The sequence below is a fragment of the Vombatus ursinus genome, unplaced genomic scaffold (genome assembly GCF_900497805.2).
Source record: "Vombatus ursinus unplaced genomic scaffold, bare-nosed wombat genome assembly UNPS02014791.1, whole genome shotgun sequence".
NCBI classification, from domain to species: Eukaryota; Metazoa; Chordata; class Mammalia; order Diprotodontia; family Vombatidae; genus Vombatus; species Vombatus ursinus.
The window spans coordinates 43,039,146-43,051,221 of record NW_020954569.1 but is presented as its reverse complement, the minus strand read 5'-3'; positions in this window follow the sequence as shown (position 1 = coordinate 43,051,221).

Below are 12,076 nucleotides of genomic sequence, written 5' to 3'. Positions count from 1 at the left end.
GTTTTTGTCAACATTTAAATAAGTCACTGTCATACAATTAAATCTCTGGGAACATGCCTTTGGAGGAAGAGAAACAAGCAAAGCTAGGGAGGGGTGACTTGAGGCACTGGATTGAACCCACTAACAACCAACCTTTGCTCTGACCTCCAAGATAAACCAAGATGGGATTTTGGGGAGGAAAAAAATAAGCAGTTTTCAAATTTCAACCCTTGAATAATGAATGTTCAGAAGGAATGTTTTTGCTATACCCAGAAAGATGAAATATGATATACCTTTTCAGTGTAAGATAATATATATTAATAGCCATAAAAACTGGTTTTCTTTCTTTGGAAACTAGTAGAATATTTGACTTGTACATCCTATGGTGGTGGTTCAACAAACTGAGTACTCCAAAAGCCAACTGAAAGTTTACTCTTTTATTATTGTTGTTATTTTTTTTGTTCAATTGGGAATTTCACTTCAAATGCCCTCCAGTGAAATAAGACTATAAAAATGAGCTAATATGATCTCACAACATTCAAACAAGCCCATCAAGTTCTTTTCCACTCCCTGCACTCACACTGTGTACACTCTAAGTGTAGAATGGTTACCACAGAACCAACAAAGGGAGCAAATTCTAAGAATGGAGGCCCACCAAGAAGGTTTGAAATAGTACGTCTACCTGTCTCTTCTACTGTGAAATTCTACTGTGGTATTGGTAAATTAATGTGACTCTATGTGTGCGTGTGTGTGTGTGTGTGTCCAGTGACACTCGCCTTTCCCTGTTTCTGACACATGACACTCCATCCCCCAACTTCATGCATTTCCTCTGGCTGTCCTCTGTCCCTGCCCTGGAATGCTCTCTTTTCTCACATCCACATCCTGGCTTCTTTGGATTTCATCATATCTCAGATCCCATTTTCTGCAAGTCTTTCCTCTAAGATTAGTTCTTTTTTATCACGCGTGTGTGTGTGTTTGATACATTGTTGTCTGCATGTTGTCTCCCATTAGACTATGAGCTCCCTGAGAGTAGGGATTTTTTTTCTCTTTCTATATATTTCTAACACTTAGCCTAATACCTACATAGTAGGTGCTTAATGAATACTTAATGAATACTTGTTTGACTATATCCAGAAAGCCAGCCTCAATATGGTTTGAAAATAAGCCTATCAGGAGAACCCCCTTTAGTTTGCCTGTACTCCTAGCCAGGCCTGAAAATTGAATTAACCACCTCTTACCTTCTTTCCCCTCCTAGTATTCTCTGCTTCCTACTAATACTGTTCCAAAGGCTGGAAGAATAAACGCTTCTGCCTACAGCAAATACTCCATTCCTCGCAAACACAGATTTCACAAGGAGCAAAAGATAATAGTAGGTAAAATGTCTTATCAGCCATGGTTTCTTTTCAGGCTTTGTTTCCATGACTGAGCTAACATGTAACAATTTATATGTGAATCCTATATAATTATGTATATTCTAAGAGCCTCCTTAGTTTTCTTTATTTTTTTATTCTTTAGACCATAAATAATTTGATCATATACATCCATTGGAATTTAAGATATGGAAAAGAATGACCATTTATCCTGATTTAACATCAGTGGGATGGAGGAAAATCAGAAAACCCAGGATAGTGGAGGAATGCAATCGAGCAATTAATACACCCTGTTCTTAAAGCATCATATGCTAATCTGGGGGAAGAGGGATCGGTTATTACCCTGGGCTAGTTAATAAAGGGCTTTTATACTGATAAGCCACTCTTCTTTCCTCAGCTACTGCAAATTTAACTGGTGAGGCTGATTATCACTACTAGAGTTAGAAAGTATCTTCCCTGCCAGTAAGTTGATGCAGTCATGGTGATTTATATGTTCATAAAGTCTTCCCATTCTGTAGAACTTTATCTTAACACACTACATCTGAAGTGGAAGAAATTCCAAGGTGGTGGTCCTATATATGTGTGTCTGACATGTGATTTCTTCTTTGGAGACCTGGGGGAGGCAAGCAGTGTGGTAACTCAACTAAACTGATACCAGGAATTGAGCAATGACGTTACCCATGTCTACAGAACAATGACCACCCACTGCTTCACTGAAGCTTCCTACCAGACGTTCCACAATTCTCTGGTCAAGCATCTACTTTACCTCTGTCTTATCCTCACACAACTAGCACATGGACATTGTGATTCTTAGGAAACACATCTAGGATGTTCAAAACGTTACAGATATCGGAGTAAGTCCCCCTACAACATTCCCTAGCTCTATGTCCATTTTCCTTTACATGCACCTTGCCTGTTCCCACCCTGCCTGACACCTCAGCTTATGTCTTATTAAAAAAAAAAATCAAAACAAGACACTGTTAGTAATGCATAGTGAAACAGAGCCTGATTAATATCCACCCACCCTCTTTTAAAAGCATTTAGGAATCCTATTTGTTCCTTTAACTACTACCACACCCTGAGTGGAGTCTTCATTCTGGTATCTGAGAACCAACCTTTCAGAGCCAGACTAAGTAAGTCTCCTAGTATGGCATTGTTCTGGACCCAGGAGTTAGTTGGTGACGTATAGAATGGGTAACAAGCTCCCCTTTCCACTCTATCCCCACTCCTACCCCCTCCAACCCCCCCCCACATACAAAAAAATAGCTCCTATGCAAGTAGGGTACCTGAGTTATTAATGATAGAAGTTTAAAAGATTCTTGTTGGAAAAAGTATACAATTTCAACTGAATTCATGATTGTGTAGGGTATATTCATATACAGAAATTCCATTTGCTATAGGTTATCTGGTCCTTTCTTTTCAGGTGATAGAGTAGGGAGTTTGAGTTTATCTATTTTAGTACATTTCATAAAGGTAATCCTTAAATACTCAAGTGGATTCATAACCTCATTTCTTTGGAAGTTCTTTCCAATGATGCCAACCACAGCCCATCCATGGAAAGAAGATTCTGTCAGGATGAGAGTCGCCCTGAAATGTGCCTCCTCTGTGAAACCAAGAGAAGGAGAAGCCACATTAGAAAAACAGCCAGGCCTAAAAACTGAGTTGCCAACCTGGCCTAGTCTCAACACAAATTTTAAGCATCAGTAATAACAACAATGAGATGATATTCTACTTCCCATTAAAAATACCAAGGAAATACAGTTGTTATGAGTGTACCAGAAGAATTAGTAACCAGTAGACAAGTGCATACCTAAAAAGAAATGACTTAGGGTCTGATACTGAAAACTCTCATTAAAACTTGCATGGGCTGATGACTTGGGCCCAAAGAAAATAGACACAGCCTATAGCAAGGCACCCATAAACGCTTTGTTCTAAACCTATGCCTGTTGTTGACATTTTGTCCCAGGGATGGGGTCAAACACATAAAAAGTGTTCTCTGTAATAGGCACTGATTAAGCACTGTACCTTCTAAACCCATGTACTCGTCCAATAGTTACTGGTTACAAGGATTGTTATCAATCACTCCAATTTGCCAAAGGTTTTTAGTCATGTTTGTTGTTACTGATGATTCATAGCACTCAAATCATCAAGATCTCTTCTCCAGTCATTTTTTTTTGTACTACTGTGGTCAAGGACTGACCAAACATGACAGGGAACAAGGTTTGGGTTTCCCTGAGGCCTTTTTGTCCTGAGCAGACCTTACTTGCTCTTTGTATTAAAGCAAGGTAACGATGATAATTGTCTCATTAGCACTTAGGGCTTAACTGAAGCTCACATAGACTTCAGGCTGAGGATATGTTTTCTTTTACCATCTTAGGTCCAAAAACTTTTAGGGTGAAGGTGCTTCACTTTTTTTCTGTCCCTTTGTCAGTCTGGTGAGGTCTTCTCAGAACAATGTTTTTGAATACAAAAAATAAAATTTGTAGGATTACAAAGGAAACCACTTATATTGAAATACGGTTTTCAAAACAATGCTTTAAAAAACAAAGTCAGGGATTCCAGGTTAAGAATCCTTGTTTTAGAATGAATGTGAAAAGGGAGCTTGAACTATACTGTCCTTTTTAGGCTACAAGGAGAATGAGGGTAGATCAGGAAGATTTCACAGAAACACATTGTATCACAGCAACACAGATTTATAGGTGAACTAGTGAAAATCCCTCATCTTATAGGTGAAGCAAAGGCCCATAGAGGTCAAGTGATTACCAATGTCACTTAAGTATCAGAGACAAATTTTAATTCAGGTACTGTGACTACAATAACTTCTTTCAATGCCCCATGCTGCCTGCCTTCTCTTTCTTTTTGTCTTTTCTCATTGTGATTCCATCTGAACCAAACTGGATTTGGGAATCTTTGCTATAACATACCTGAGTGATACTCTAGCCTCTGAAGATCACCAAGGAGTGGGGAGCTCACTACCTGCTGAGATGATGCAGTCAATTTTTCCTGACATCAAGACTAGTTTGGTCTCTGCCACTCTCAGCCACTTTGACCCTCTGGGGCCAAACAGAGCAACTCTAATCCTTCCTTCACATGACCTCCCTTCAAATATTTAAAGACAGTTATCGTAACTGTTCTGAGTCTTGTCTTCTTCAGGGTAAATATCTTCAATTCCTTTCAATGATCCTCAGAGGACATGAACTTTAGTTTCATTCAATGCCACTCACTGCTTGGCAAACAGTAAGTACTTAATTAATGCTTGTTGATTGACTGACTGTCTATCCTGGCTGCCTTCCCCTGGATATTTCAGCTTATAAATGGCCTAAAATTGTGGTGTGTAGAAACTAAATAGAATACTCCAAGTGAGATGTGAAGAGGGCACCTTTCATTGGAATGATCACTTCTGTATTTCTGGAAGTTATTCCCCCTTTTGATTGCAGCCCAATTTATATCAGTGTTTGTTTGTTTTTACTACTGCCACATCCCGTTGCTGATACAAACTAACCTTGCAAGTCACTAAAATCCCCAGGTATTTTTTTTTTTCAGATTAGCTAGATGGCACAGTGGATAGAGTGCCAAGTCTCAAGTCAGTAAGACTCATTTTCATGAGCTCAAATCCAGCCTCAGAATGTGACTCTAGGCAAGTCACTTAACCTCCTTTACCTCAGTTTCCTGTAAAATGAGCTAGAGAAGAAAATGACAAATCATTTCATTATCTTTGCCAAGAAAAACCCAATTGGGATCATGAAGAGTTGGACATGACTGAACAATAAAACATTTTTCCAGAATAACTCCTGTTAAGCCAAGCCTCCCCCGTTATTATTTTTGTACCAAAGTGTAAAACTTTAGAATTGATCCCTATTGGGATATCTTAGTAGATTTTATCTTAATTTTTATTATCTTAATAGATTTAGCCTAATAATGCTCTAGCAGTCAAGATTGTTTTGTATCCTAACTGCCATACTGTGGGTTATCTAAACCTCCCAACTTTGATTCAGCTACAAATTTAATGAGCCTATTACCTCTGCCTTTACCTGAGTCATGAATAACAATGTTAAATACCACAGGGCCAAGAACAGTTCCTTGGGACATATAACACTGGAGACTGGAGCCCAGTCACCCAAATGATTCTGAATTCATCCAATCATGATCTGGTCTTTCTTCCTCCATCTGCTTCACAAGAGTAGTAGAAGATGCCTTATTAAAAGCTTTGATAAAATCCTAGACTAACTGTATCCACAAAAATTCTATCAAATGAGGAAATGAACTGGGTCTGACATCACCTGTTCTTGAAGCCATGCTGGTTCTCTCCCGATATAGATGTTTGCCAATCATCTCTTTCATGACCCATTGTGGAATTTCACTAGGAATTGAAGTAAAAGTCTGTGATTGTATTTTAAAGGCAAGTTTATAAAGCCTAAAAACATTGATTTGACCCATGATATTAACACCAGTTGTACTTTTTAGAAGACTAATAACCTGTTCCTTCTTTCCTGTACATTGTGTTATTTGGTTACATTGCATGACTCTCATTCTTTTATTCTTAAACTGAAAACGGGAGTATTTGCTATCAAATATGTTGGGGTGGGAGGGAATCTGAGGCAGAACATTTAGCTATTGCAGCAAACTGCCAGGTGAGATCTGATCTCTGGCAAACACACCTTTCCAGCAGTCTGGGCCAGGGCTTCTGGCTGTTTGCCTACTAGGATCATGGGGAAGAATAAATCTAAAAATAATAAAAGAAAAACCTTCATTTACCCATGAGGTAAAGTACATAACAAAAAAAAAATCTTTCAGACCTCAGCTGTTGGAAGTTCAAACTTCCCTTCAATCAGAGGAAAGCAAAAGGCAGCTTAAATCCTGCCCTGACATTAAACTGAGAATCTGTGCAGTTCTGAGGCCCAAGTTCTATGCCTAATCTTATCTTCCCCTTTCCCCGCCCCACCCCTAAGATTCTGAAGTAAGTTATGTCTATAAAAGAAAGTCCACTGCTTCTCCTACAGAGGAGCAGATTTCAACATATGCCTATCTAAGTGCTCCTTGATCTTATCCCTGTATGTACATGTTACAGCTGCAATCTCAGGCTGCCCTAGTTACCTCTTTGCTTCCAGGTGAAATTGAAGTTGATTAAAATCTCTGAAGCTTAATAGGACCCTGGTCCCTTAGAGATTAGTTCTTTCCCTGTGTGTCCTGATGGCACTTGAGATCTGTCAAAGAGTGCTTCTATTAATGGCCCTTTGAGGTAAACTTCAGGATACAAGAGACAGGACATTTTCAATGGAGGAGCCTGATCTTTGGAAACATCTTTACTAAAAGTCTCAGCACAAATTTATTCCCTCCCCCCACCCCAAATTTTGTTCTTTGAGACCTAGAGATATGGGTGGTGAGGAGAAGGAAGTTTTTTTTTTTTTTTAGTCTGCTATACCTGAATGTTGTACACTCCAATAACACTGTATTTTATTCATTTGAAATGTAAAATCTATTTTGCAAAATCATCCAAAAGTTTTGGCAAGTACGTTAATTGAACCCATGATGTTTCTAGGATACTTATACCAGATTTCCTATAGTTCCCAGTGGTTGAAGTTTGATGGGGCAGACAGGGGCATAGTTTTTGTTTAAAACTAGGAATGAAGGAGAATGGTATATTTGGTATGATATGCTGTGATAGGTTAAAGATATGAGCATTATGTAAGTGATAAATACATAAGGAGACAAAAAGAAACTGGAGAACATCCTGAAAAACCTCAGGAAACAAAAGATCACATTTTTCAGACCTCACTATAGCAAATATCACTATCTGGGTGATCCACTTCATAACTCAATTAAAAAAAAAAGGATTTAGCCATGAAAACTGGGCAATCTTTATAATCTTATACTATGACCAGAAAATAATTGATTGGGACCTCACCAAAAAGTGTTAACTCAGTATATTTTACAAATAATTCTTCTGTGTGAATGAGAAAAATAGAAACATGGGAAACAAAAAAATAACATCAAGAAAAAAATGCCTCAACTTCCTTTCTGTCTGTGAAATCATTTCCAACCATGTGTCAAACAGATGACATGTAGGTGTTTCAGAGGAGTCCGTGGTGGCATGTCCATGTGCTCAGCTGAGTCTATGTGGCACACAGATGTTCCAAGGGGTCTTTGATAGCTAGGAAGCCCCAGACCAGATTTTGGGGGGAAAATCATCCACAGATGTTTTACAAAGATAGAAACCAACCTATCACCAATAAATTAGTCAAATTTACAGTTCCCTAGATCAAGGCTCTCTTCTGAAGTGTAAATTATTAGGATAGGGTAGAATCAGAGGAATCTAATATTCAAAGGCAGAAACCTCAGTGCTGGATGCCTTTGGCAAATTTATTTCCTTCCATGAAAATATCACCAAGAAAAATGAATCACATTCTGAATACTCACCAGGAAATGGAGACTTGAATAGATGTTTATTAAGTATCTATCATTTGGAGGGTGCTAGACTACAAAGACAAAATGAAAACCTTCCCTGGCCTTAAGTAGCTTACATTCTGCCAGGAGGATATAATATGTTCATAGACAAGTAAATTCATGATAATTTAAGGAGAGATCATTAATAAGTAGGAAGATCAGGAAAGACTTCCCATAGGAATTAGCACCTGCAAAGGAATAATACAAGAGTCTTACTCTAATATTATCCTCAGAATCCATGCCTTAGGCATGTGTTTAAGGTAAGACAGGCCTTTCTTGAAGTCTTACTAACAAAACCTCCTTAGATGAAGTTCTCATTAGGCATGCATTATACCAACCTGCATACTAGAGAGAAGTTTCATTATAGAAATGAAAATGTGTTGGTTTTGCATACTTAAATTCTGAAGAATCCAAAGCACTATATGTTAATTGTATACTAACTCAATAATGCTTACTTCATTGCCATGAAGCAAATAATGAGCACTAGTTATCATTAATGTATGAAAAAAAAAAGATTGGTGAAGGGACCTAAGACAAGTTTTATAGTCATCCAGAGCCTCAGTCAGGAATGAACTTTGTCAAACCTGATTCACAGACAAAAGCTTTATCCAGTTATGGATTCTGACTTTTTAGAAGAGTGATTCTCAAACCACAGCATCTTAAGGGTATAACAAGACCCTTTAATCCAAGCAAGTTAAAATCTTAGGTATACAAAGAGATATATCTTGAAGTTCTTGCTACGGATCATAATTTTTAAAAAATAAAATCATAGGATGTTACCTCTATGAGATTAGAATTTTTTGGAGATATAAATTAATATAAATATAAATCTATCTATCTATATATGTACATATGTATATATGTATACACCCACAAATATAAATCAAAAAGAATTTCTGAAAAAAGCGGGTTAGCAATCATATTTCAAACAACTGAAGACCAAGTTTATTTTTCTCTATTAAAAAAAAATCACATTAACCCATTTAATTTTAAAATTAAATCTTGATTGCCCTATGCCAAATGTGCTCCTGCTTATTGTCATCTATTCCAAAGTTTGGTGCTCAGATATCAAACAATTATGTGAAAAAAATTCTCTCTGGGATTATGCTTTTAATTTCAGCATATGGAGTTCCAGATTCATGTAGCACTAACTGGAATAAACCAGTTAAAATTGTTATCAATTTTATTAACTCATATTTGTAGAATATCACTCCTTCTATATGTACCTCAACAAAATCCTATACCCAATAAATCATCATGACATGTAGGGAACTTTGAGCCTTCAAGAGGTATTCAGTAAAACAAGCCCTAACAGTTTCTACCAAAGCAGAAAAGCTTTTCATGAAAGGGAGACTACTATGAGAGGACCAGCCTAGCTAAGTCACAGAAAGGTTTATCACAAGAAAGCTGTCCACTGGGGTGAGCTTTATGACCAGGGTGGCCAGTGAAACAGCTAAAACAACACAATGATCCTCAGGCCCCTGCAGCCTCCTTCTGATCCAGTGGTAGAAAAGTAATAGAAAGGAGGGCAATGAGTTTGCTCTGTATGAATATGACATTTTTGCCCAATGACCAGTGTTGGGTTTTTTTTAACATTCTTTTAAAAATTTTTCAGGTTCAAATTTGCTACCTCCCACCAACTCGTCCTCCACCCATTGATAGGGCAAGAAATATGATATCCATTATACAAGTGAAGTCATGGAAAATGTATTTCCACATTGGCCATGCTGCAAAAAAGAAAAAAAAACACAAGAAAAATAAAGAAAATGAAAGAAAATGTGGTTTAGACTATACCCAGAGTTCATCAGTTCTCTGTCTCTAGAGGTAGATAGCATTTTTTAACAATTTTTTTACATTTTTAAACTTTATTTATTTTTAAACATTCACTTCCAGAAGATTTTGAGTTCTCAATTTTCTTCCCATCTCTCCCCACCCCAAGATAGCATGTAATTTGATATAGACTCTACATATACATTCATATTAAAACTATTTTCATATTAGTCATGTTGTAAAGAAGAATTAGAATCAATGGGAGAAACCATAAGAAGAGAGAGAGCAAATAATATGCTTTGATCTACATTCAGACTCCATAGTTCCTTTTCTGGATGTGGACAGCATTTTTTCATCGTGAGTCTTTCGGAGTTGTAAGAAGAGATAAGTCTATCTAGGTTAGTCCCTGAACAATGTGACTGTTACTGTATACAATGTTCTCCTGGTTCTGCTCACTTCACTCAGCTTCAGTTCATATAAGTCTTTCCTGGTTTTTCTGAAGTCTGCCTGTTCATCATTTCTTACAGCACAATAGCATTCCATTACATTCATATACAACAACTTGTTCAGCCATTCCCCAACTGATGGACCTCCCTTCAACTTCCAATTCTTCACTACCAGAAAAAGAGCTGCTATAAATATTTTTGTACATGTGGGTCCTTTTCCCATTTGTATGATCTCATTGAGATACAGACCTCGAAGTGATGTTGCTGGGTCAAAGGGTATGCATATTTTTATAGTATGTGTATAGCATTTTTTACATGAGTCCATTGGAATTGTTGTGAACCATTTTATTGATAAGAGTAGGTAAATCTTTCACAGTTAATTATTATTATAATGTTGTTGTTACTGTGAACAAGGTTCTCCTGGTCCTGCTCACTTTACTTTGCATCAGTCCACATAAGGTTTGCTAGGTTTTTCTGAAAACATCTTTTTCATCATCCAATGACCAACAATGTTCCACTTAAGGAACAAAAAACCACATCTATACTGAAATTATCACTCTAAGTGAAACCTAAGACATAAAGAAGTTGTTGTTAAATGAAGGATGGCTTGCAGATTCTTTTCTGAGATGCAAATAAGGGAGATGGTAGAGTTAATTAAATCCTGTACCCCAAAACAAAAAGAAAAATAATTTCTTGGGGCAGTTGGTCACCTTGCATCACAGTCTTACTGATGAGCATATCAAATAGACCATCATGATTCCAACCAGCTTCTGTTCTAACATTTGTTACAAAGAATGAAGGAATGGAGAAATTATTGGAAGAACTTGATGAGACCTTCCAAATCAAATTGACATATGCCTAAATACTTGTTGAATTTAGTAAGAAGGCGGGCATGGGTAGCATGGTGAGTAATTATGTTGGAGAATATGAGTCTATGTAAAAATGATAGGTCAAAGGCTCAAATGACTCAGAAATCTCATATCATGAATTCTTTCTTCAAGAAGAGAATGAAAAGATACTGAAAAATATTTCTTTTTAAAGACATAGACTTTTTTTAGAAAGGTTTTTTTATTTAATTCCTTTTTTTATTCCAACAAAATGTATTCTCTCTTTTCCCAGCTCCCCTTCTATATTCAAAAAGGAAAAACAAATAGCCTCTATTAACAAATATATATGGTCAAGCAAAATAAACCTCTACAGGTCCAAAAGTGAGTGTTTAATCTATATCCTGAGTCCCTCACCTTTCTACCAGGACCTAAATAATATGTTTCATAATTTGACAACTGGAATCATGTTTAGACATTGTGTTGTTCAGAGTTTTTAAATCTTTAAAAGTTTCAAAGTTGTTATTTCATAAATTGTCCTCTTGGTTCTGTCCACTTCACTCTACATCAGTTCATACAAATTCTCTCAAGTTTCTCATAAATTGATTATATCTTAACAGACAGGTGTTGACTGGATACTAGTGTGGAAGTCATATCAAAACCAGCTGTCTGCATATAGTCAGATCATTCCCTATTAAAAAAAAGGTAAAAAATAATACCAAATTAGAAATATGGGGCAAAAAAAGAAGATACAGTCTGTAACTTCAGGAACTCCAACCACACCTGTTCAAAACAAGCTAATGACCCTGAAGAAATGAGAAATGACTAAAAATGAATGCATGGATTCTATTAACATTCCTTAGAAAAAAATTAACTGATGATCAAGAGTTCAGAAAAGGTCTTAGACAACAAATCCTTGCCAAGCAGAAAGACATGAAACCAAGGGCAATAAAAATTAGAGTAAAAGCTCATTTGCAAAATGTTTTGGAAAAAGCCACCACGTCACAAAACACTGAAAAGTAGTTGAGAGAAAAAAAGAGTTTTCAGAGATGTCAATGTAAGATCTAACCAAAGCAAATTATTCCAAGAATATATGTTGTGGGTTTGCTCATCCTTCATTTTTGAAGACCAATGACATTACAGGGTGATATCTTGACCCCTACCTGAATTGAATTTAAATTAGGCAGAGTTGTACAAAATTGTCAGCCTCACTCTCTCTTCCAGAGTCATAGAAGTCCAGTGG